Source organism: Panthera tigris, chromosome C2, assembly GCF_018350195.1.
Source record: "Panthera tigris isolate Pti1 chromosome C2, P.tigris_Pti1_mat1.1, whole genome shotgun sequence".
Taxonomy (NCBI): domain Eukaryota; kingdom Metazoa; phylum Chordata; class Mammalia; order Carnivora; family Felidae; genus Panthera; species Panthera tigris.
This window is the reverse complement of record NC_056668.1, coordinates 80,516,188-80,541,703: the sequence shown is the minus strand read 5'-3', so window position 1 is coordinate 80,541,703 and position 25,516 is coordinate 80,516,188. Positions and strand designations below refer to the sequence as shown.

Below are 25,516 nucleotides of genomic sequence, written 5' to 3'. Positions count from 1 at the left end.
ACCTAGGAAGAAGGACATCCGATTCTTGGGCCAGGGGCAATCAGAGAAAGCAATCCAGGGGCGTGATGGCAAGGTTGAGTTCTGAAGAATGTGGAAGAGAACAGGGAAGGTGGAGGAAGAGCACTCCAGGAAGAGGAAGAAGCCCAGGCAATTGCACAGGGCAAGAGAGAATATAAACTTGCTATAGATGCCCTGGAGCCCAAGGTGGGTGGGTTGGTGATTGGCCAGGTAAGGCTAGAGAGGCAGACAGGAGCACATTTGTGAAGGCTGAGAATGCCATGCTTAGGTGTTCGGGCTTTATCTTTACGTCTACAGTGTGTCATGGAACATCCTTAACTGAGGCTGCTGGCGAGGGTTTGGGGGTGCAGGGTGGCAGTAATGACCTGATCAAATCTGTGCTTTTTAAAAATCACTCTGTCCCAAGTGTGGAGAGCGGCTTAGAAGGGCTGGGTACAGACTGGAGGCCTAGAGAGTAGTTTTCAGGTGGTGTAGAACAGAACAGAATTGGGAAGGTCAAGGAACAAAGGCAGTGACAGTAGAGTTATGGAGAAGAGAGTGCATTCACCAGCTAAAATTTAGGAGGTAGAACTGACAGAGCTGATTGGTTGTGAAGAGTGAATGAGAAAGAATGGTCACAGTGACGTCCAGATTTTTACCTTAGCATGAGATGGCAGGTGCCATTCACTGAGAGAGGGACGGAGGAAATCAATTCTCCGGTGGCAGCCCCCTTTGCAATTGAAGGACAGCACTTTTGTGTTTTGGCCTATCTATCCATGCATCCATCCATAGAACATCTGTTGAGCCATACTATGGGTGAGGCACTGTGTAAGCTTTGGAGGTAAGTGATGAATAAGGGTCTCTGGCCTCACAGAGCTTACATTCTTTGAATAGCTTCACCGAGACACTAACATTTGAACATTTAAACACAGAAGACTATGTGTCCAAAATTTAAGAGCTTTTACTTCTTTTTTAACTCAGGCACGGTTTAGTTAGAAGTGAATACATTCCATTCCCATGGCCTATACCCATGACCACTAAACATTTTACATATGCCATCTCTTTCAAGTCTCCGAAGAACCCTGTGGGGTAGATACTATTGCTACAAGTAAGGAAATTAAGATCCGGGGAAGATAAATAACTTGTCTACGGTTGCAAAGTGAGTTAGTGCAGAGTGGCACCCAACCCTGTCTGTGCCCCACTACCCTGCCCCTGTATCATAGCATGCTTTTGCAAACTCTGTGGTGTGGTGGCATGTGTTCCTGTTGCCCTTACTAGATTGCTGTGGTTCTCCTTCACCAGCTTGTTAAATGCGTGTACTTGGGGACCTGGGGTGTTAGTGGTTACATTCCATCCTAGGAGATACTGCCTGATGCAGAGTGTCAGGCCCTCACAGCTCCCAGTGGCCAGGGGAGTTCTAGAGGAGTTTGAATTGAATCTGTCATAGGAAGCTCCTGGTTTTGAATCTACACAATCTCAGAGAGTCAGGGAGACCAGAACTGACCCTAGTAAAGCCACAAGCTCCTTGGACACCCTGTACATTTCCTTCTCTCAGCTCACCAGGAAATGGGGCAGGGGCAGTGCCCTTGAACCATCCCCAGCAGAGTGGAACAGGGAATGTTAGAAGGCAAACCAGTTTAGGAGACATGTAATATCATCTAGAACAGGTCTTGGTCTATGGAAGGCCCTCCTCCCCTAACCACATTAAGTTTGTTGACTGAATGTTGCCAATGTCCTCTCAGTAATCAAAACACTCTCTTCATAATGAAGCTCACTTATCTGGTTAATCAGAAAAATAGACACTAGCCTTCATTTGAGATCATCTAAAGGGAAATTATTTTGGTTGTCTCAATCCTAGCCACCAAAATGGTTGAAAGTATGAAGGCAGAGGCCATGGGGGTAGAGATGGAGAAAGGAAGAGCCTGCTACTGGGACAATGGTAAAGGTGCCTCCCAGAACCCTGCCTAATTGAGGTCAACCATTAATGGCGGGCCCTGAGGTGGAGCTTGGCTTCAAGCCAGGTGACATAACACAAAACTTTTCTTTATATATGTTGGTGTGTTGTTGCCAAGAATTTCACCGGTAGGCTTATCTGAGGCAGGGTTCCCTGCAGGTTCCTGGTTGCCCCCTTTCTCCACCTTCATAAGATCAGGAAGGAAACCAAACTCCCAGCCTATTTTCATTGCATACCAAGACACCAGGTGAGCAGTAACTAGGATTCTTAGGTTCTGTCTACACTGTCAGAGCAGATCTGTATAGCATGGAGGGCTGACAGGTTTCTTGTTGATCTGGAACCAGGCTTTGGCCTTTTGATTTTGTACTCTGCTAAGCATTTCACATATATTATCTCTTTTTGGTCTCAGGAGAACTCTATGAATAGGTACTGTTGCCCCCCATAAAAATTTCACAGATTGATGTATGCATTCTCCTTTGCCTCGTCTTCCCTTTTCTCCTTTTCCTTGATCAGCACCAGCACTTTCCCAAAGCCTTTGGTAAAACCCTGTAGGCATGTGATACTCTACAATTTGTAGCCCCTATCCCACCTTGCCAACCAGAGTCTGAATGCCAGTGTGCGGCCTTCTCTTTTGAAGATGTCTCCCCAGACACCTTACTGTCAGTTGGATGGTTATGGCACCGGTTTCTGTCTGTTTCACCTTCAGTTGTACAAGAACATGCATTTGGTGTTCTGCCACTTACTGGCTAGGTGAGTGACTTAAGTTCTTTGAAGCTTCATTTCTTGTATGAAATGGGAATATTGTTTTCTACCCAACAAAGTTGTGAAGCTCATGTGGCAAATATAGAGCACCAAGCAGTGTTTAATGCATGGTAAGTACTCACTAACTGTTCTTTCTTGTTGCTAGGAGATGCAATCACCGGGAGACTCATTCCCCTACTGCTGCAAGAGTAGGGGCAGGAGTAGGGTGGGGGGTGGGGGTCTACCCCAGGCAGCCACTATATTTGAAGAAAATGAAGCTAACCGTGTTTTTAATGACTTCTGGAATGTTTTTTCTGCATCTCTCTTCCTGAGTTTTTTTTGGCACATCATGTCTTTCCTTCTCATAATCACCTTTTAGCTGGAGATGACTAATCCTTAACCAGTTATCCTGAGGCTGGTTTCCATGTCCAAGAAATTCCTGGGTTCACTGTTGGGCTCTAAACTACCCAGCTGAGCCCGTGCTTGAGGCAGAAGAACCCTTGTCTGGGCTTCAGGGGCCTCTCAGTCACATAGAGGAGAGGCAAACAGCAGCAGTGACACCGTGGGTTGATTCTATTTTGGGGTTTTCTTAATCTCTCCCACCCCCCCGTTTTATAAGAAAATAACATCAATTGCACACTGGTAAGTTGAGTCTTTTCATTTGACAGATAAGGGCGAAATGAGACTAATTAAAAAATGTTCTTTAGTATTTGTCAGCAATTTTGAGCTAGATTCAGTCATGATCCTGACAGCCTATGAATAGCCTGTTTTCAAGGATATCCACAAGTAAAACCAAGCTAGCTGCTGGGCATTTTTACCAGCAAAGGCAATGAGCTTCTGACGGCCCTTTTCTGATAATCTAGGAAGTTTTAAGGGCAATAGACTTTTGAAGTCATGAAAACATGAAAACATTTCTTTGGGCTTAGAAGGCTACAAAGAGGACACTACAGCTATTTCTAGAAATAGGAGCCCTTGAAGTGATGGTATTCCTCTTTGTGGTTTGGACTTTGATAATCAGGTTCCCTGAGTGGGTCATGACTCAAACAGTCAGTCAGGCCTTCTTTGTCAGTCTTGTGAAACAGATGCTACCCACAAGATGGTGTTCTGTGTTGTGTGGAGGGGGCGGACTGATGTGGTAGAGGGCGTGCTGGGCCAGTAGGCAGGAGGTCTGCCTTGCCGCCCTAGTTCTCATACACACTGGCACATGACACCATGGCTTACTCAGGATGTCCTGGCCTCAGTTTCCTCATTATAATGAAGGGCCTGGAACGGCTGATTTCTAAGGTTTCTCCAAGCTCCCTGAACAACGCAAGATGACACAACACGGGATAGGGTGAGAGAACCCAGGTGCTCCACGCTGTCGCCATGCAGGGGTGTGGACCCAAGTATTGCCAGAACTGCCATCTTTTAAAGAGAAGCCAGAAATACGCGTTTTTATGTAAAATCTGATTATTAGAGGTGGCAATGAGTTCAATTTTTCAAAAGGCCAAAAACACACCTGGGGAAAACTATGCCATGTCAACAGGCTACTTTACTACATTCATTATAAATTTTCATAAGGTTCAGTTCAACTACAACACAAAGCAAATAATTTCAGTTAATTTACCCTTATGGGTCTGTTGAGTTACTGGTGGCATTATTGCTACCACTACTGAAGACAGTAGACTAGTGTCAGGTGACTAAGGCAAATGATAATCTAGCAAAATCAAGCAGATGGGATAGCCACACAGAAAGAGCAAATGCAATTTGAGTTGAATTATAATTGAATGATGAAGGTTAGTAATAATAGCGAGAATACTTTATCTGTTAACATTTTACACTATTTGAATTCCAAGTTTAGTAATGGTGTTAACTAAAGTTTAGATCAAAGGAAGGTTGAAAAAAAAAAAAAAAAAAAAAAGGAGCCGAGGCAGGTGGGCTTGGTTCTAAGGCCAGGATATTAAGTCCTATAAGGGGCCCGTGACCGTTACCTCACAGGTGCTACAGAGGCCATCTGTGTCACCCGCACACCCAGCTGCCCTGGCCCATCAGAAAGCTTGTCACCACATCTAATCCAGCCTGCATGCTGTCCCCTGTTCTCACTGCTCACTGGAATGGGTACTCCATGACCCTCAGGCACGGAGCTGTGGATGGAAGAATCTTTTCCAAGAGGGGGCATTGGCCCCTCTGGTATAAGGGAAAGTGAGCCCCCAGCAATCAGGAAGGAGGCTTTATAAATAGCTGTTTTTGTTCTCTGAGTGTGACTCTTGTGCCCACTGTTCCTGCCAACAGATTTGTCTTGGCTCAGTGTATTTCAGCTTCAAGGGGCAAGGTATTTGCTGGCTATTATCCACACTGGGGATCATGGCACTCAGAAAAATCTAGGGTGGTGAACAGATTGGAGCACTGGTGACCAGAGACCAGGAGGGGGTGGGCAGAAATGTGGGGAAAAAAAAGAGTGAAGAGCTCAAGAAAGGAGCTAAAGAAAACAGAAAGGCCAACAAAGGAGGAAGAACTTGCCTGGAATGTATTTTATAATACAAATATGGAATCCTCTTAATAACCTCTGAAGACACTTCTTAACTCATTTTCATGTGTAAAAAATTACCTGTAAAATCACAGATGACAGATCGTTTGCACTTAAGGGGTCTTTGGGGTCCGGGGATTCCCAGCCAGAAGATCACAGGTTCCAAGGAATCTTCCAAAGTATGAAAGGAGTCCATGAGTTGCTGTCAACATTTCTTAATGTGAAATAGTATTTGTGCATTTACTCATAATAAAGACTGCACAGGCTCACCAGTGGGTTAAAATTTTTTGCCATGGAATGGAAATAAACCAATTACATTGGTCACCTCTTGGTAACCAGAGGCACTGATTGAATAGTAAATGGATGTTGCCAAATAAAAATGGGAAAACAAATTATTACTTGAAACAGCTTTATGGCTGACAGAAATCTTATTCAATATGGCACCCATGGTGAAGAGTGATGAGGAATGAATAGGAATAGTGCACTATGTGATGGTAAAAGGGTACATGCAGAACTGCTAGTCCATACCAGCTCTGGATGGTGGTTCTCTTCTAAGCCAGAGCAGCCTTCTCATGGTACAGATTAGGAAGCTGAGACCAGTCCTTGGTAATCCACTGGCTGGAATCCAAGGCCCAGCTCCCAACTTCTAGTCCTTGTTTGTCCCTTACCTTTCCACCTGCCCTGGCTTCTGTTGCTGTGCCCCGGATACATCTGAGAGAAGTGGAAAAGTCAGCCAGAGGCACAGGGGCTCACGACTGCAAAGCTGCTGACCATTCTCCGTTGTGTTTGTGGACTGGCTTTATTCACATCTGGCACGGCCAAGAGACTGCAACTCTCTGGTTGCTCAGAGCCCCGTGGCATTCTTCGCCACAGAGTCTCTGGTCTGGGCCTCCTTATTGGCCTCCTCTCTCCATTCTTGTCCTAGCATAACAAAGGGCCAAACCCACTGGGCAGCCTCTCCACCATTTCAATGGAGTCTGGGGTCCAGAGCATCTACCCCTTCTGTACAGAGACCCTTCTCTTTCACACAAGACATTGTGTTTCCATGGAGTATGGACATATTTTCCTTTGGTAAGCTCTCCCCATTTCTGTCTGGCACCTGACAAAGTCTCTGCCTAAGGGCAGGACTCCAGCACGAAGCCTGACAAAGTCTGGGATCTGATCCTCCCCCAGAGCAGACCCAAGGACACGTGTGTGTGTGTGTGTGTGTGTGTGTGTGTGTGTGTGTGGGCGCGCGCGCACGCGTGTGCAGGCATACACCCAGGCCAAGACAGGGAGACTTCTCTGATACTGTTACTGAGCACGCTCACAGTCACGGCCTCTCTGACGCAGTGGGGTCTCTAGAAGACCCAGAGCCCTACTTGAGATCTGCCACAGTGATGTGAATGCCACCATGTGGTCCTGCCACTTTGGGGGTGACCCTCAGGAGCGACAGCTGGTGAGGCAGCTAGGGTTTTTCTCTCCTGAGGGGCCTGACTCTCTGGAGTGTTTTTCCAATCAGTATCTGGCCTTGCCAAGAGAACATTGCTCCCTTCCCCCCTCCAAAAAATAAAATAAAATATTAAAAATCGCACAGAGTTTGGCTGTTTTTAGCAATCCTTTCTTCCTTTGAAGATTTATTCGTGGAATGAAAATCCCCCTCAGGCTTATTTGGCTGGCGCTAGAGGGCTCTAAATAAGCTTGCCCTCTCAGAAAGCAAAGTCAAATACCTGGACAAAAAGAAATCGTGCACCCGGAGGGAAAGGGGCAAAGGCAGGTGGGGATGTGTGTGTCTAAGGTTCTGTAATGATTGCTTTGCTGTTGTGTGCCTTTTTGACTCCGAACTATGCTTTACTAGCATTCACACATCCATCAGCAAGGGAAGCTGGTCTTTGAAGGCCGGGTGAGGACAGTTAAGGCCCAGGTGGGCGAGGATGGCTGGTTACAACATAAGCCCCCAACACCTAGAAAAGGCAGGCCACTTTGCCTCTGAGCTTGTGCTGAGGAAGGCCACTTCCTGGGTCCCCACCAACTAAGGCTAGAAACTAGAAACCATCCGGGTGAGCAGAGGAAGGCCCCAGAAACAGGTCCACCCCCGTACCCTACTATGATTGCCAGGTGGGTCCCTGAGAGAGACAGCAGAACTCTGCCTTGAGAATCATCTCCATCTGTTGAGAATCATCTCTGTCTCCACTTTCCCAGTGTTTATTGTGTGCTGGAACTGTGCTTGCTGTTTTACAAACCAAAGGGTCCCTCATGTGGTCCTCCCATCTACCCTCTGTGGTGGGTACTCTGGTGGTTGTTCTGAAGATGAGTTTGAGACTGTAGTTCCTTGAAAATACAAAGCTACACTGGAATGGCATCCTAGTATCTAAAGTGATGAATGCGCCTGCTCGCCCCTCTCTCTCCCACAACCAGCCTTTCTGAACATGAGGCCGTGCCAGATTTCTGATAGGTCAGGTTACAAAAGTTCCTTGGTTAAGCCAGTTGTTTGTCACTCTGAGCACATTTCCCCATAGAAACAATGTTATGTTGAGATTGGGTTCCCAGGCTAAGCTACAAGAGCCAATTAACCCATTATGTATCTAGTTTTGGGAGACAGCTTGGCAGAACAGACGCAGCTTTGGTTAGAAGCCAGAAAGGCCTGAGTTCAAGCCCCAGGTCAGTCACTCACTTGCCATGTAGTCTGGGGCAAGTCATTTCGTCTCTGTGCCATCGTTGCTTCATCTTGCATCGGGATGATATTGTCTACCTTGCAGGGCTGTTGGGAATATTGACTGAGAACGGGTCATATGATAACGCCGTCGAATAATGGCACAACTGAACTCCACGGCCACGTATAAAACTGGCTTTGTGGCCTCGTGAGTTCGGAGTTCCAACTTGAAATATAAGTGGTGCACCTTTCTTGTCAAATTTGGATTGGAGGACCCTTTCCTGGGAAAGGGACATGGTGACTCTTGTGCCCTCAAATCCCTGGTGACCACCCTAGAGTTCTTATCGGAATGGGGCTGGAGGTGCCAGAGGGAAGTGGGAAATAGCAGAGGTAGGGAGGTGAGTCGGGGCACAGCGTAAGTATGCATCGTATTTCTTCCTTCTGTTATAAAACTACATGATGATCTGGTTACTTCTTCCTAAGTTTCCTGTGCCTTCCATACCACCAACCAGCTGGACACCTCCTGGTCAGAGTTAAATACGGACTAACTAGTTCCCTCCTGGCTTCCTCTACCTTTTAAGTCATGAAATTGTTAGCAAGGCAAGCCAACGATTCATTAGATGGGGCAGATGCCTGGATAAATACCCCCTTCCCATCCCTATTTCTTCTTCTTCCTGTGCCAGTTTTCAAAATCTTAACTAGGAAAGCATCAGCCAGAGCCTCACTCTGCCTGAGAAGACTGTAGTATATACACTGCCAGCAAAATCCTTTCTATTTTGCCCTTTAGAAAAGCTCATCCATATGCTCTCGGCTTTGCTTCCACTCTGATGTTTGTGACTTCTGATACTTGTGTATGCACTCCTAACACCCACTGCAGTGGCTGTGATCATGTGAACCTGTCACCCTCACAAGCATAGCATTCTGCTTGCATGTTCGATCCTAATGAATCTCCATGGTCTCGGAGATCATGCCCGCTCCCCTGAGACACCCAACCTGCTTGCTCTGCCCCTTCACTGTGCAATTGGCAAATGTGTCCCCACTGTGGATGTGACCCCGCTGCTCCTCCCTGCCAGTTCCTCGGGAGAACTGCTTGGCACCTCCTCTGCCAGGCTTCTTATTTCTAGCTCACACCTGCTGCCCCTCCGTGGGCTGTGATTTTAGAGTTTCATTTGAACATTCTACTTTATCCCCTTTAAATCGCATTTGAAAGCACTCCTGTTTGGTCCTCAAGTCTCTGGCCAAAAATATTCCTCTTGGTTTATGTGACAAGCTCCTGATTCCTGGCCAGGGGCCTGTCATTCCAGCATTGAGATCCATGGTCCAGGAGAACAGTCATTCTCAGATCGGCTACAGAGCAGCTCTGTGTTCCCCATACATGCCTGTTTCTTCTAAAATTATGACTCATGGCTGAGGAAGAGACTTCAGCATCACCTCTGCCCCACGTCCCTTAGTTTCCTACCTGAGACACCAAAGTCACTAGCAATACTGACCAGGATTCTTCTGGATGTGTTATTTGCTTCCCACACCCACAGGCATGAGGGAGAAACAGTCTATGGGTTATGTGAGTATGTGCACTCCTTTTGGTCTCTAATGCAGGGGTTTCACCGAAGTGAATTCAGCAAAATACTGATTTCAGATGATGCTCTGGGGTAGGGGAGTTCTATGGTCACATAAATTTGGGAAACTAAATATCTTGCTTTTGCAGGGTCTCAGTAGGTTATAATCTATATTAAAGGCTCTGTAATATCATACAGAAAAGAAATACAATAAACCTGGAATTTCCCAAGTGTATTTGACGATCATCCTCCTTTGAGTTTCCTTTTCACGTCCCATGGAATGCACGTTAACCAATGCTACTTTGATACATGCTTGAAGCAGACAACCTGAGAAGCTACTTTATCGGCTCTCGTGAAACCTCATGATGAGTCTGTTGGCTGCCCTGCTTTCCCTTATCTGTAAGGTCCAAGTCTATTCTCCTTGGGTACAGTCTCATGCTTTAATTTTTTCTCCCAAATAGGGATGGGGCATTTCCTCTTTATTTCCATATCATATCTATCTATTGGTCAGACTCTGACTTTGCTTTATGTTCTCTTTGACCTTCTGAGTCCCTTTTCTTTCTGGATCATTTCTTTTAGGGCATCTAGAAACCCTTCATCAATGCAAAGACACTGATCTCTTAAGCTTCCTGAAGCCCATTCATTTGCTCCTGTGGTAGGAGACCAATTTATATGTGCAGTACCAGTAATTTGTGACCAAGGTCAAGCAAGAAAAATAAATAATAATTGTCCTCCACCACATCCCTAGGTATATTTCTTGAGCATCACTGTGACAACTTGGAGGCCCATGGATCTTATGAGGCCAGGAAAGGTGTTCATTTGACTTGCACCGTGGCTTTTAAAATTGGAAGCTTTAAAGATTATACACACACCTGGAGCCCAGCTTCTCTTGAGAAATCAGATTTATTAATACTTGGGTAGCTTTCCAACCTAGCAGCAATTGGCTGGAGCTGAGTGCTGGCTGCTTCCATTATACAGGGCACATACTCTCCAGTTTGCCAGAGTCCCCACCACTCCTGACAGCCTCACACTCTCTCAATTCCCTCACTTACATTAACTGCCTGGCCTCTGCTGCCATTTGGATTTGTGACACCTCACAGAGACCTTTGTAGTTTCCTCCTGGACATTTTCCTAAGAGCTGCCTCAAATCTGTCTTCCCCACTTCCTTCCCCACCTGATTCTTCACACCTGAGCTGCTCGTGCCTTTGGTTATGAGTCCTAATATGTATCTAATGCCAAGGACTGAGGCTTGGTATTTGCACTGATCATGTATGCAGAAATAAAATATCATCCCAAGTCCACCTCTTCTGGAGAAAAACTATTTCCAGTTGTTTTGTGTTTATAGGTCAGGCACAACATGGTAGGTTTATCAACTATTTGAAAATCACAGAACATCAGGTAATGAACTTGTCCTTTAACTACTGAAGAAGGAGCTTAAGCTCATGTTTACCTTTCCCCTTAATTTTCCACTTTGCACAAATGATGGTTATTATGAATGCTACCATTCTATCAAGTCTTGATTATTAAGGGACAAATTACCCAGTCCTCAAATCTCTTTTTTTCTAACTCATTGGCTTATTGTTAACTGCTTCATTTTTCTTTAGTGTAGTTATCGCTAGTTTGGTGGAGAGCAAGATTGTAAGTACAAATCATGAACCAGGCCATTACTCAAATCAGAGGGTGTCCTGTTGTATTATCTTTACCTCAACCCTGCACATGTCTGCAGAAAGTCTGATGATGAGCAACCTCTATTCTCCTCCCTGCTCAAGTCCAGGGACAAGGTGATATAGAAGAGGAAAGGGACAACCTGATTACTTAGAATGCTAATTAATAGGACTGTATTGATAGCTCCAATAAAGGTTTCACTAAGACTTAACAGTATGGGGTTTTAATTCACCCACAGTGTTCTTACCACCTCTTGCCCAGTGGTAATCCCAAGCTAGAAATTACAGACACACTTTCAGCCCATTGAGTTCAAAGGCAAGGTAAGGCACTTGGCTTGATTGGCACTTTGGAATGCTCTCCAAAAAGGTCCACTTTCGAGATTAAAGGGACTCTTCATTCAACAGAATAGAAGACATCTCGTTACTAGACAATGAGGAATTTCAATCTAAGTGTAGGTTCAATAAACATGACTATTTAGCAATTATTTAAGTCCCTGATGCTTTAGCAATCTGAGGGTATAAGTGCCTTCTTGGAATGAGGAGAGCCTCTCTTTCATTGAAGAGCATTAGAAGCTAGGGAAAATACTTTCTTAGTGAAAGGTGAAGTGGTAAAGCCAAAAGAAAAAGGAAATTAAACACTCCTACAATCTTCAAAGTAGAGATCTATAATCTTCAAAGCAGAGATGTGATGATCCCTCTCGCAGGGGTGTTTACAGAAGGATGCTTACGTTGGGAAGAGGGTAAAACCTCAAGTTCTGTCCAAAGCTTAGAGTCTGTAAGTTATTATTACAGATAAGAGTCTTTATCACTATACAGTGGAATGAGAGAGTCTACAGTGTACTTGCTTATGTACCGCTGCATGTTCTTACAAATTCCCATCATAATCAACAGCATGACACCAACACCTTGAAGATTTCAAATCCATTCATTTATCTACTCTAATTCTCAAAAGCATCACCTGAGATAATTGTAATTTCCATTTTACACACCGGGAAGTTAAAGAATCAGAGAAGTGCGTGAGTGACCTTCCCAAGGACAAAGAATAAGTAAGAGAAAGGGTGGGAGCTAAAACTCAGTCCTTCCGACTTTGGATGCAGTAAAAGAAGCCTAGTTATTAGTATCTACATTTCATGGAAGGGGAACACAGCCTAACATATGGAGTTGTAAAGCCATTTGCCCAGGGTTTCTGAAGAGATAATATACTTATTTCATCAGAGAGTTACTGAGTTTCCTGAGGAGTACAGAAAAAGGCTGCTTTCACAACTTCATCTGGCCAAGTAACAGATGCATTAGAATTGTCTTTAGTAAATGTTGATTTAAATGATGGATTAAAATTAATCACTCAAATATTTCTTGAGAATACCTATTGTTTTTCAATGGCTTTTTAATAAAACAGGTGCAAATATGAGAAGTTTAAGGAAAATATATCAGACTGAATATGCTAATCACATCAGCTGTACATATAAAGATGGATGCTGGTTTATCACAGAAATGCCCCTAATGCAAAAGGACGATAATTCTCCAAAGTTCTAATTAGTCAGTATAACAGAGGGATAATAAACTCTGATATTTTTTTCTTTGGAGATAAAAACAAAAAGCATTCCAAGCTAAATTAAAAATAATTTTTTAATGTTTATTTATTTTTGAGAGAGAGAGAGAGAGCGCGCACAAGCAGGGGAAGGGCAGAGAGAGAGGGAGACAAAGAATCTGTAGCAGGCTCCAGGCTCCAAGCTGTTAGCACAGAGCTGACGCAGGGTTCGAACCCACAAACCATGAGATCATGACCTGAGCCTAAGTCTGACACTTAACCGACTGAGCCACCTATGCTAAATTTAAAGGCCACCCGGGCCAACATCTGCATGAGAGAATCTGAGGAACAGAGAATGACATCTGGAATTTTCGTCAATATGGATTTCTACTTCCACAACCTAACAGCGTGCTTCACCGTTCAGGGCTTGTGACACAAAGCTCCGTGGTTGGTTTCCACAGTTTTTCGGGTCCTTTTACGTACAAACTCCCTCAGATTAGCAGAACTGATTCTTGTTCCCTCTCTCCTGACAGCCCTCCTCCTTCTGTCTCCCTGAGGGTTACCTTCTCTGTCTCTGGGTCTCTCTCTGACCTAACACCCTGTACACCCATACATTTCAGTATAAAGTTCCCCCTGTTTCTAGGAGCCCTGAAATTTTGGCTCTGGAAATACTTCAAAAGATAATTCACTCCCTCACTGACCTATTCAAAAAGTATTTGCTGACTGACTCCCTTCCCATCCACTCACTCACCTGTAGGATAAAGTGCAAACTCCTGTGCAGAGTGTTGAGATCCTGCCACAGCGCTCTCCCACCTGCCTTTCCACCTCACCTCAGAACCATCAGCCCCTCTCCTCACATCCAGGGTCCTCTCACCCCTTTGCCCAGCCTGCATCTCTCCTCCTAGCATGCACCCAGCTCCTTCTTTACTCAGGGCATTCCCATTTCTCTCTCAATCTCACACTCAAATAGAACCTTCCTTCTGAAGTCTAATCCCACTTTCTCAGTTAGGTGCTTTCACAACACTCATTATTCTTGTCTCCATGTTAAAACAAAGCCCGCCATATTAGATTTCCTTCTTTTGTGAGGGCTTGAGGGAGGGTTAGTGTGGTTGGTTAAACTGTCTTCTCCAGGAAGCTTTGTTGAAGTCCTAACCCCAGCACTTGTGAATGTGACTGTATTTGAAAATAGGGTCTTTGCAGATGTAATCAAGTTAAGATGATGTCATACTGGATTAGGGTGGGCCAAATCCAATGACTGGTGTCCTTATAAGAAGAGAGGAATCTGACAGAGACACAGAGATACAGAAGGAGGATGCATGTGAAGACGAAGGCAGAGACTGGAGTTTTGCAGCTACAAGCCAAGGAATGCCAAGAATTCCTGGCAACCACCAGAAGCAAGAAGAGAGGTATGGAACAGATTCTCCCTCAGAGCCTGGGAAGGAACCAATCCTGCTGACGCCTTGATTTCAGACTTTTAGCCTCCAGAATTGTGGAAGAATCAATTTCTGTTGTTGGAAGCCGCCCAGTTTGTGGTCATATGTCATGGCAGCCTTAGGAAACGAATACAGTTGGTGATAGCTTCTGTACAAGCTCATCTTCCCAACTAGCCCATGGGCTGCTGGAAATAGGGGCTGTGGTAATCCATATTTCCTCAGTCCCTACACAATACTGACACCAAATAGATGCTCAACACGTTTGGGCCATATGAGGGAACATGCGCAGCAGCATTCTTCTGCTTTTTAGGTCAGTGGATCCCCAAAAACGGTTCACTTCTCTGAGTGAGCAAGCTTAGGAATGAGGTGGAGAAAGAACAGTGTAGCCTCAGAACAACGACAGATAGAAGACAAGGAGGAAAAAATCAAAGTGGGAAAAAATGTATCAAAAACCTTGTAGGTGGATTGTAAGAGAAAGTGGAGGCCAGGGCTGGGGTTGGTCAGGGAGGGAGTGTTTCGAATATTTTGGACTGTATTTGGAAACAAGCCATAGGTGATGATTAGGCCCCAGAAGGAGATGCCATACTAGACTGAGGAGTTAAGGGCAGAGTGGGCTAGGGGAGGTCAGTGAAGCAAGCAAACGATAAGGCTGGACTGGTGTTTGGGAGATGTTTATAAAGGGTCCCAAAGGCAAGGCAGGCGACTTTAAATTCTATAAAATGGATTTTTATAGAATGGATAGCATGGATTGTGACAGCAGGTGCTTGTGCAACAGAAACAGGATAGACACATGGGCAGCTACCAAACTGGGGGCCTGAGAAGAAAGAGCTTCGAGATGGCCAGGGGGCTGCTGAGGCAATCCTTAGCGGGGGCATCATGGGGACCAGCTGGGAGCTGAGGAACAATAGGAGGCAAAGGTCTCCTAGGGGACACCCCAGTTGCTTGTTGGGCGGGAAGCAGAGGACTCTCGTTTGGTGGGTACAATACGCTCACCCCTGGGGCTCAGAGAAGATGGTGCGTTTGTCATCCCAGATGAATGAGTCTGGCTTCTGTTTTTAGAAACCCTTTGCAAGATACTCCATAACTTCTCTCAGTAACTCATTTTAGCCTTTAATGGGTCTCCAGGCCAGGAGATTCTTCCTTTCATCCAAAATAGCAATTCCTCACTTGAGAAGCACATTTCCCCCCCTCTCATTCTTTTCTGAGCCGAGATGAAAAGTAAGAAGGTGTGGTATTTCCTGTTGTGAGTCCTTCGCACACTTGAGGCCAAGTCCCAACACATTCTCTGCTCCTCTCCAAAAAACAAAACAAAACAAAATATATTTTGGCTTATTTAAGGTTTTCTCATGGGGCCACTCATTGTCTCCGTGGTTCTTCTCTAGTCTCTTGCTTGGGTGCTTCCTTGGTCACGGGCACCAACCTGGGCATGCAGAGATGCAGGGAAGAGCAGCAGTATAAACGGAGGCTTCAGAGTCAGACGGAGGTTTTAATAGCAGCTCCCCTGTTACCTAGTTGTATGTTCTTGAGCAAGCTGCATCACCTCCCTGAGCCTCCATTTTCTCATCTGTACAATGGATCCATAATATTTACCTTATACTTGGAGAGCTGTGCCAGTTAAAAGTAAAGTACATGAAATGCCTGAAAACATTCAATAAACGATGGCTCCCACTGTCGGTGTAGGCTGGAGCCATCCTGATAACATCGGGAAAAACCACCCTTCAAGGACTTTAATAAACACACTGAGAGTCTGTGCACTTAAACAACAACTCCACCATTACATAGTTCAGACGGCCACGCCTACTACCTCTGCTGGTCACGGAAAACACAAACTGGTCTTACTCTAGCACAGGAAAACGGAGCACAGGACGAGGAACTGTGCTAAGAGATTCGCACTTTCAAATTTCCCTTCCACAAAAGTACAGCTGCAGAACAGATCAAGTGGTTCCTTCACCTGCAAAGGGACTTGAGTAGTGATGGCTTTAAAACTCTCATACTGACTGAACAAAATCATTGGGATTTTTTTTCTAATCAGAGAAGACTCTCCCTGCAGATAAACTCCCTCTAATCAGCTCCCTTATATCCACCTCCCTCCATAACCTGTAAATGCTACTGTGTTAACAGTGTTTTCAACCAGTGTATACAGTGTGTTCTCAAGTAAGTAAAATTGTGCAGTGGGAGCAGAAAGAAATATGTTACAATGCTAACAGTGTTTATTTCCTGGGGGACAATATTATTTGTTTTTCCACACTAAGCCTTAATTACTTGTATAAAGAAAAACTGCTTAAGGAATGGTACGTGTAACTTTAGAAAAACCTGTTATCACAAATATTTAAAAATATGTTTATCAAGTCAACTGCTGAAATGCGCCAAAATGATAATATTGTTTCTCAGTGATCGTGCTACGAGTGATTGGTTTTTCTTCAACTTTTCTAAATTTTACAAATTATTTACAATGCGATTTCAATGTATTATGTAATGGTACTTTATGATATAGTATTAAACTCCATAATGCTAAATGCATGCAAAAAATTTTATCAAGGTAAGTGAAGAGAAAAAAAGCATGTCATATATTGCTACAGTGATGATTCATATCCTATGACCAACAGATATTTATCTGTCCCTCTCAGAGAGTCATTAAATCGCAGAATTTTAAGGGTTTCTGAGTCATCTAAAATGACTATTGTTTGATGTAGGCTCTGTCTTTGTAATAAAGAGAATATTAATAATAATCTAGCATCAATGTGCCAAGCCTCTGTAATAAGCACTTTAAATGAACTGCTTCATTGAAACTTCAAAATAATGCTATGGTACTTAGGTAAGGTACTTGTAGTAGGCAGAATGATGTCCTGAAAATGCCCATGTTCTAATGCCTGGAAGCTGTGAATATGAATATGTTAGTTTATATGGCAAAAGGCAATCAAAGTTACAGGCGGAATTGAAATTGGTGGTCAGCTGATGTTGAGATGGATTTATCTGAGTACATTCAGTATCATCACAAGGATCATTTTAAGTGGAAGAGGGAGGCAGAAGGAGACTATAAGAAGGATGCCATGTCGAGAACAATTGGACTGGCCACTGCTGGCTTTAAAGATGGAAGGGGAGGGGCGCCTGGGTGGCGCAGTCGGTTAAGCGTCCACCTTCAGCTCAGGTCATGATCTCACAGTTTGTGGGTTCGAGCCCCACATCGGGCTTTGTGCTGACAGCTCAGAGCCTGGACCCTACTTTGGATTCTGTGTCGCCCTCTCTCTGCCCCTCCCCCACTCACACTCTGTCTCTCAAAAATCAATAAACATTAAAAAATTTAAAAAAAAGATGCAAGGGGGCCACAGCTAAGGAATGCAGGCAACTTCTAGATACAAGAAAAGGTAAGGAAATGGATTCTCCCCTTAGAGCCTCCAGGAAGGAATGTAGCCCTGATGATGCCTTGAGTTTAGCCCAGTGAGACCTACTTCAGATTTCTGACCTCCAGCACTTAATATGTTGTTTTAAGCCACAAAAATTGTGGTAATTTGCTACAGCATCCATAGGAAACAAATATAGTATTACATTCCAATTTTACAGGTGAGTAGACTGAGGCTTAGATGAGCAACTTGACTGAAGTGACATGTAATTCCAGCATTTATATCCAGATTGTTTGACAATAGCACCTGCACGCTTCGGCACTTGGCCCCACTGGAGCCCCAGATGTTTGTCCAGCACCTGCCTGAACATTTGATACCTGAAAACGCACTCCCTGGTGGTCCCCTGCACTTGAGGATGGTTCTAACTGGTAGAACTGATGTCCTATGTTTGGTGCTTAAAGGTCTTTCCAGTTATTTCCCCCATTGATCTATCATGCAAAATAACCTAATTCCTCCTTCATGAGAAATACTTTTTTAAATATTTGAGGTCAATAATCACTTCTCCCGAAGTCATCTCTTCTTTGGATGAAATAATCCCAGATTCAGCCTTTCCTTATAAGACATTAAATTCCAGCACTTTCCTGACCTCTTCCCTCTGGAAAGCATCCAGACTGTCAACACCCATTTGAGGACCTAGCCAGTTCTTACCTTGCTTTGAATTTGTGTGCTTTGATTTTCTTCCATGAGGTTATCACTCTGACCTTAACCCTTCTGAACTTGAGTATATATTACATCTTGAGCCCTTTGATGGAAATATTTCTAAAAATCAATCAATCAATCAATACTGATAATTTTCAGATTATCTGGCCTAAAGACTTGAAAACATAGCCTGCTTTCAAGTTCCTTTTGATATTATCACAAACTGATTCCACTCTTTGTTGACATGAATCATACCTTTCTTGTTTTAGCCTAGCAAGGGCTAGAAGAAAATGCCTGTTAAGCTATAATAAGGAACTGTTCTGGCAAAGCAGCAACTTTGTAAGGAGCCTCGAGATATCATAGGCTGCTCCTGTGTATCAGTCTGAGAAGTTGTGCTATCTGTTCCAATGCACGGGGGAGACAGGAGGAAAATGAAGGAAATGTGAAGATTCAATGTGATTTCATCAGATTATTTAAAATACTGTGAATTTTTTTAGGGCAGAGAGACCTGCTCACAAATATTCATAACAGCCTCCTCGAATCTTTGACCATTCACAGCTCTAAATGACCCATGTTGCTATTCCCTTGTTTCTGCAAAGAATCAAGGGCTGACTGTAAACAAATAAGACAGCCAAAAAACAAACAAACAAACAAAAACCCCAAAACCAAACCAAATCAAAACCCTGAACTTACGCAACTGCATAATGACGAATGCTTGGTGAAAAAAACATGAACCCATATTTCACTCATTTCACTCCCTGCGTCTCTTCCAAGGAAGGGTGTGGGGAGGGTGGGGAATAAAACATTTTTGTGGGCTAGTATATAAACATTCCAGTAATTAAGTACGCTGCTCTGTCAGAACTGACTTGAAGAGTCAAAGGCACTTGAACACAAGACACAAGGTTTGCATTTCCTTTATAAATACTTATGGGAGTAAGAATAAAAATAGAAATGCCACAATCAACTTCATTTGGGGCTTTTCTGAATTCCAAATGTTTGAAAAAATCGTGTGATATATTGAGGGAAACAGGTGCAGACAGTTTGAACCTCCAGGTACTTAGGGCAGGTCTCTCTTGGGGTGCCAAGTAGTAGATAAGGAGGAGCAAAACCAGATTCAGGGCACAGAATGAAGCCGCCAATGGTGAGGATTTTCCACGCTGCTGTGTCACTGCTGTTGTACCTTTATGCTTTGGGAAAGTCAAACATCTGGGCTGTAACACTGGGCTACCTCACAGGGCTCCTGGAAAGGATAACTTAGAATGGTTTCATTTTTTAGCTAAAAAAAGAAAATCTTATGTAAATGGTGATACAGTCTATGCTTGTGACTACAGAGCATACTACAGGTATTCAAGAGAGGAGGCCCTTTCATTTCCAGAATTGTATGATTTGAGCTTTGCCTGCCTCTATTTTCCCTCCCACAGAATATCTCTGTTAAATCCAAAGTAGGAGAAGAGGTGCTCAGTGGGTGAGGCAAGAGTCAGCATGAATGGAGGATCATCACGTCTCCAGTGTCTGACTGCCCTTGGCCAACCCCCTACCCACCAATGGTGCACTCCATGGTTCCAGCTGGTAAGCCCTAGGTATCCATGGAGTCCATGGCACCTGCAACTTCCCCTTACTCACTCCCACCCTGTTTCTCCTGTTACCATGTCAGCTGGGGGCCGTGACCCCAGTCTTGATCCTGTCTCTAGCCTGAACTTGGAATCTCTGGTATTCAGACCCCACACCTCTGCCTCTTGAACACTCATGGAGCCTGTAAAGGGAATTTTCTCTACAGATCCAATCCTATAGAACCCAAATCAATCCTGGGCAATTGATGCCATCCTCCCATCCCCTAGGAGAGGGATTTGGACAGATTCGATGTATCACAGATGGGGTCTCCTCCAACTTTTAGTTGGCCTCCAACTTTTCAGTTCGAGGGCCATTCCAATAAAGCAAAGACCACTGATCGAATCCCACTAGCCACTGTATCAGAAAAGCCTTTTATTGGCAATTTATGGCGATGCTTTCCTCATGCTTGTCATTCAACAATTTTCAATAACATGTTTATTGATTACCTACTATGTGCCATGAACTTACACATGATCTCATTATGCTTACAGCAAACTTGCAAGATTTTCAGGGGAGGAAGCAAAGGATTAAAGAGATTAAGTAACTTGCCCAAGGTCACACAGCTAGTAAGTGCCAGGGCCAAGTTTTGATGCCAATGTAGACTATACCCCGCTGCCTCATTCTATAAATATCTGTTAGGTGCTTAGTTATTTGCAAGATGTATTTCCAACCTCTTAAGGTCTCAGGCTACATTAGGGCTTCTGAGGGAACCCCTCATCAACTACTCCATGGGCCTGGTTCCAAGAAAGCTAACACTCCAGAATCTATTAATTACCCGAGGGCTTTTGGGAAAGGTGGTCAGCTTTTGGTAGGAATGAAGCACTGTTTCGGCCCCTTTGAAGGGCCTAACAGGAAATATCTTGCTTCAGCCTAAACTGCTGAGGGACATATTCAAGTGGATGGCACTCAACAGGTTTGGAATAACACATTCCTCAAGTGCTCTGAGTTTCTGACCAACAACGAAAAAATTCCACAGTTAGACTTCTCTTTCTGGATGCTCAACCACAGTGACATCGCAATTTGGTAGCTTTCATGTATATATCATATGTACACACATATAAAATGCCTCACAGAGAGTTAATCCAGAAACTTCATGGAGGACTGGTTCTTGGATATCAGGAAGACTTTAGTGGTATCATCAGCTCATCTGCTAATACTGACTACTGCCTGATTGAGGTACTGATAATCCCTTTCCTACTCCCTAGTTGAAGCCCTCTTTCCCCCATTCTTTTACCTTTATTGCAAACTTCCCCCATCCCTGTGAGTCCTAGCAAATGTGAGGTTTACTGAAAAAATAAATTCTTCTCTCCTTGCCAGGGCCAGCTCATGGGAGTGAAATCTGCATAGCTGCAAGGAGCCCCACACTTAGAAGGGCTCTGTACTTGTTTTAATTAATGCTCTGCTGTCACTGACTTGGAATTCTTAATAATTTTGAACAAGGGATCCTGTATTTAACATTGCACTGGGTCACACAAATCACATAATCGGTGCTGCTCTGTGCTGTGGACATTGAGATAGGGAGAAGAGTCATACCACATAAGTTAAGAATGGATGGTGTACCTGTTGTCCCCTTTGGCACTCAGCAGGCATTTTCCCACGAGAGGCAATCCTCAGGTGGATAGAGTTGATAAAAGCTCTACCCTCCTTACCCTAATATTTTCATCTCTAAAATGGGGATAGCAGCACTTAATTTGCATGTTATTCTGTTGAGTGGGATCATGCATATAGTACCAATCAGAGTGTTTGATATTTGATAAATGAAATCCATGGGAGATATCAGGTACAGAAAACAGAGTTTGAACTCTGGAGGAGCTAACTTAGAATTGCATCAGCTCTGGCGCTTAAAAAGATGCATGACTTGGAGCGCCTGGGTGGCTCAGTTAGTTAAGTGTCTGACTTTGGCTCAGGTCATGATTTCATGGTTTGTGAGTTCAAGCCCCACAGTGGGCTCTCTGCTGTCAGCACAGAGCTGGCTTTGGATCCTCTGTCTCCCTATCTCTGCCCCTCCCCTTCTCAAGAATAAATAAACACTGGGGCACCTGGGTGGCTCAGTCGGTTAGGCGTCCAACTTCGGCTCAGGTCACGATCTTACGGTTTGTGAGTTCGAGCCCCGCATCGCGTCAGGCTCCGTGCTGATGGCTCAGAGCCTGGAGCCTGCTTCAGATTCTGTGTCTCATTCTCTCTCTGCCCCTCCCCCACTTGTGTTCTGCCTCTCTCCATCTCTCAAAAGTAAGTAAATGTAAAAAAAGTTTTTTAAAATAATAAATAAACATTTATTAAAAAAAAAAAGATGTGACTTCAGGTGGGTGGCTTCTCCCAGCCTCAGTGTCTTTATCTGTAAAATGCCTTAATCTAATATTTGCCTTGTAGGGTGATCATGGGATTTCAGTAATCTAATGTATTTAAAGAGCCTAGTTTATCACCTGGCACCTGGTAAGAGCTCAAAAAATAGTTGGTTTGGTTCCCTTATAACACCATTTCTGTACTCTAAATTCATTTACAGGTGATGTAGGGATACAACCATTAATTAGTGTCTTATACTATCCAAATTCTTTTATGCTATGTGACCTACAAAATGGGACCTCCTTGTATGTGAAAATCACTTTGTAAAAAATATTTGAAGATTATTCTTCCTTCTTTGCTAGACTGTGAATTCCCTGAAGGCAAGAACCGGGTCTTATTTACCCTTGTAGCCTAGAACACCTTCTAACACATGTTAGAATCCTCATTTAAATCAAATCTGTCTTCTGTATGTGTATGCCAACTACAAGATGATAATTTTCATAATATTCCTAAGTTAACAATTAATTATTAGCCTGTCGATGATTAGGATGTACAGTGTACCAAATACAGCCCCATCTCTGCCGTTAAAGGCTTTTCTTTTCCTTGCCCATCACACATGGCTCATGTTCCTGCATCCTTGGGTCTGGTTCTTGCTCCGTTAACAAAGCTATTTCCAAGAGGGACATAACTCCGTTTTGTACAACCACCTACCTTCTCTGGCAACAACCTGTGGGGAGAAGCCACTGGAGGAAGAATTTCCTAAAACCCCAACCAAAACTCAACCCCCCTTTAAGATTCAAAGAAGCCTCAGAATGGTGACTTTTAGCCATTTGAAGGCTATGGGTCCCTGTGAGAGCCTTCTCATTGTTATGGACTTTCTCTCCTGAAAATTGTACTCAATGTCTTACATATAATTTCAAAGTGTTTTCAGAGCTCCTGCAGCCTTTGTACCTCAGGTTAAAAATTCTTGTGAGAAGAAAACTGAATGAGCAATGTGAAAAATTCGAGCTTCCTGATAAATGCTAGCCCTGTTCAAAACACACTGCCAAGTTCAAAACAAAACAAAGCAAAACAAAACAAGTTACAACACCCTAGATTGAACCTCAGGGTTATCCCTGAGGGCCCAGTCCTGCACCTTAATGGTAAGGGCATCCAGCCAAGCAGTGACTACTCTCTGGAAAACCTAAGTTCAGCCGAGTAAAATGAAGCCTTGTTTGATAATATCGTTTACATTTCCAAATCCCGGGTATCAAGCTTTCTTCCTATCCCTTGTGGCCCTTCCTAAGTTTAGCCGCTGGTGTAATGGGGTAACCATGGCAACAACCACCTGCCTATTTAAAACCATCTCCAAAGCTAAATAAGGAAGCCTGGGGAAAATGGCTGCTCGCCTGCCTCTCAGTGGACAAACTGGGCACTCCTGAGTATTTTCAACATGAGCAAGCAGGCACAGGAGAAGCAGCATGGACTCAAAGTTCTTACTGGGAAGGGTTCTAGGACCTGTGAAACAGGGCCCACCTCTATGCCACTATGTTTCCGCTTACTTGCAGATACATAGATTTGCACACAAATCTGGGTGCCTGGCATCCCAGGCCACCACACCACCTTGACCTCGACCAGGGCAAGGGTGTGCACCTCACTACAGAGTAGTCTTATTAATGGAACTGGGGGAGTGGGAAGGAAAAACGGTCACCAGATCACCAGGAAACGTGCAATTACAACTGTTTTTTCTCCCCTGATAGAAGTATCTTCCTAATTGTGTTAATCATGTGAATAACTGAAGATGACTCTATTTATGTCATATGTTGACCTATTGATTTCTGGGATATGGAGAAACTTCTCCCTTCCTCTGCTTCCTCACTCTCTACAAACTATAGGGGCTTTGCTTCCTCCCTGCCAAGAGACCAGCACAGCTTGCTCTACCCCAAGCATTTTGCCTTCTCTCACTCCTTGTTATCTTTTTGTACATTTGGTTCTTTTGGCCTGGACAGCCCTTCTCTTTTTTGTCCACCTGGCAAATACATCCTTGTTTTCTGGTCTTTGCATCTGTATGGTTGGAAGCCCCACCACACCAAATTCCATGCCCTTGCTTTGTGTTCCTTCCCATAGGTTACCTCGATTCATATCACTTAACACAAGTCACTATGCATGTCTGCAGCACTGGATGGTCAGTCCCTACACATGGCTCTCCAAAACACCTACAGAACAGTGCCTGGCATAGAGTATATTTTCAAAAGCTAGTGTTGAATGGATGCATGAACAGAGCCCTTATGGATTTCACAAGCATATGGCATCTTAACAAGTACGTGTGTATGACTATGCATAAGGATACCCCTGTGAAAAGAGGACCCAAAAAGTCTACAGTGGACAGAAGAGAAAGAAGATTTAGTGTGGATGTGAGAGTGACACAGAAGGTCAGTTGATCTGTGAGTCTGTGTTTGCAATAAGAGTGGGGCTGGACCCACTCTTAACAATCACCTGTTAATAGTGATTTGTGAGTTGGGCACAAGCTGTGTGAGACAGCCAGATGGAATATTCCTGGGACAGAATGCCCACCCTAAGGAGACGATGAGTTCAGCTATTGGATCCCACAGATCACTTTTCCTGAAGCTGAAGTATGTTACATTAAAGACTTTCTTTTTCCCAGTTAACCTCCCAGGCATTGAAGTCAGGGGAAAGGAGTAGGGATGAAAATCGTGGCGCTCTTTGGGGGTGTGAGGCTTTAAATAGATGTCTTCAGACAAGGCTGGGCCTCTGCTGTGAAGAGGATCCTATCTGCTAACTAAGTCACTCCCTTCAGGCTCAGTCTGCATTCTTCCTACCCACCTGCTTGAGGGTGGGATGGGATCCAATGGTCATCTTGAAATGGCACAACAAAGAGGAAAAAAGATGGAGAACCAAAGAGAAGAAATAAAGAAGGAAGAATGGAGAAAGGTATTGCAACAATCCCAGGGGTAGCTATATGCCAGTCAAACTCACTTCTTGCAAATTTGCTCCTGCCAGCAAGAAGGGCTTACTTTTGTTTGCAAAAGATCTGGTTTTCTCTCTTCTTGTATTTTTGGACCTAACATCCAGGCTACACACAGGGTGCACAGGCTGAGGCTGGAATGTGCTGGGCTCCAGGTCTCACAGCGCCAGCAGGGGCCTCCCTCTGCTGCCCCCTGCTGTCAGGGGACGCAGAGGCGCCGCCCTCCCGGCCCTCCGGGCTCCCTCCCTTTGAGACCGAGAGAAGCTGAGGCCCCTGCCCTTCTGCTTGCCCCTCCCCAGAGAAATTCCAGGGGGCTGGGGCGGCAGGAGCTTTCCGTCTAGAGAAAGCAGCCAAGCCCCCGAAGAGGGTTCCAGTTAGCCAAGAGCAGATCCCCACCCCTCAAGGCGGGCACGCCACGCCCTCCTTGCCAGCCCCGCAATCCCTCCCTCTGCACAGCATCCTCTGGGAGGGGAGGGCAGGTTTCTGACAGTGTTTTCTGCTTGGAAATGGAAACCCTCCTTCCGGCGACGGCAACGTGGCAGGAAAGCGAAGTCCTTGGGCGGCCGGGCCAAGAACGTTTGGGTGAGAGCAGGTGGAGGCCTCTTT

General features: G+C 44.5%; 1 protein-coding gene across 1 annotated transcript in view; it reads right to left on the bottom strand.

The window, feature by feature from the left end:
* DGKG (diacylglycerol kinase gamma) overlaps window positions 1-25,516 on the bottom strand; it is a 201,489-nt gene that overhangs the window by 59,136 nt on the left and 116,837 nt on the right. The gene's annotated exons all lie outside the window — the stretch shown is intronic.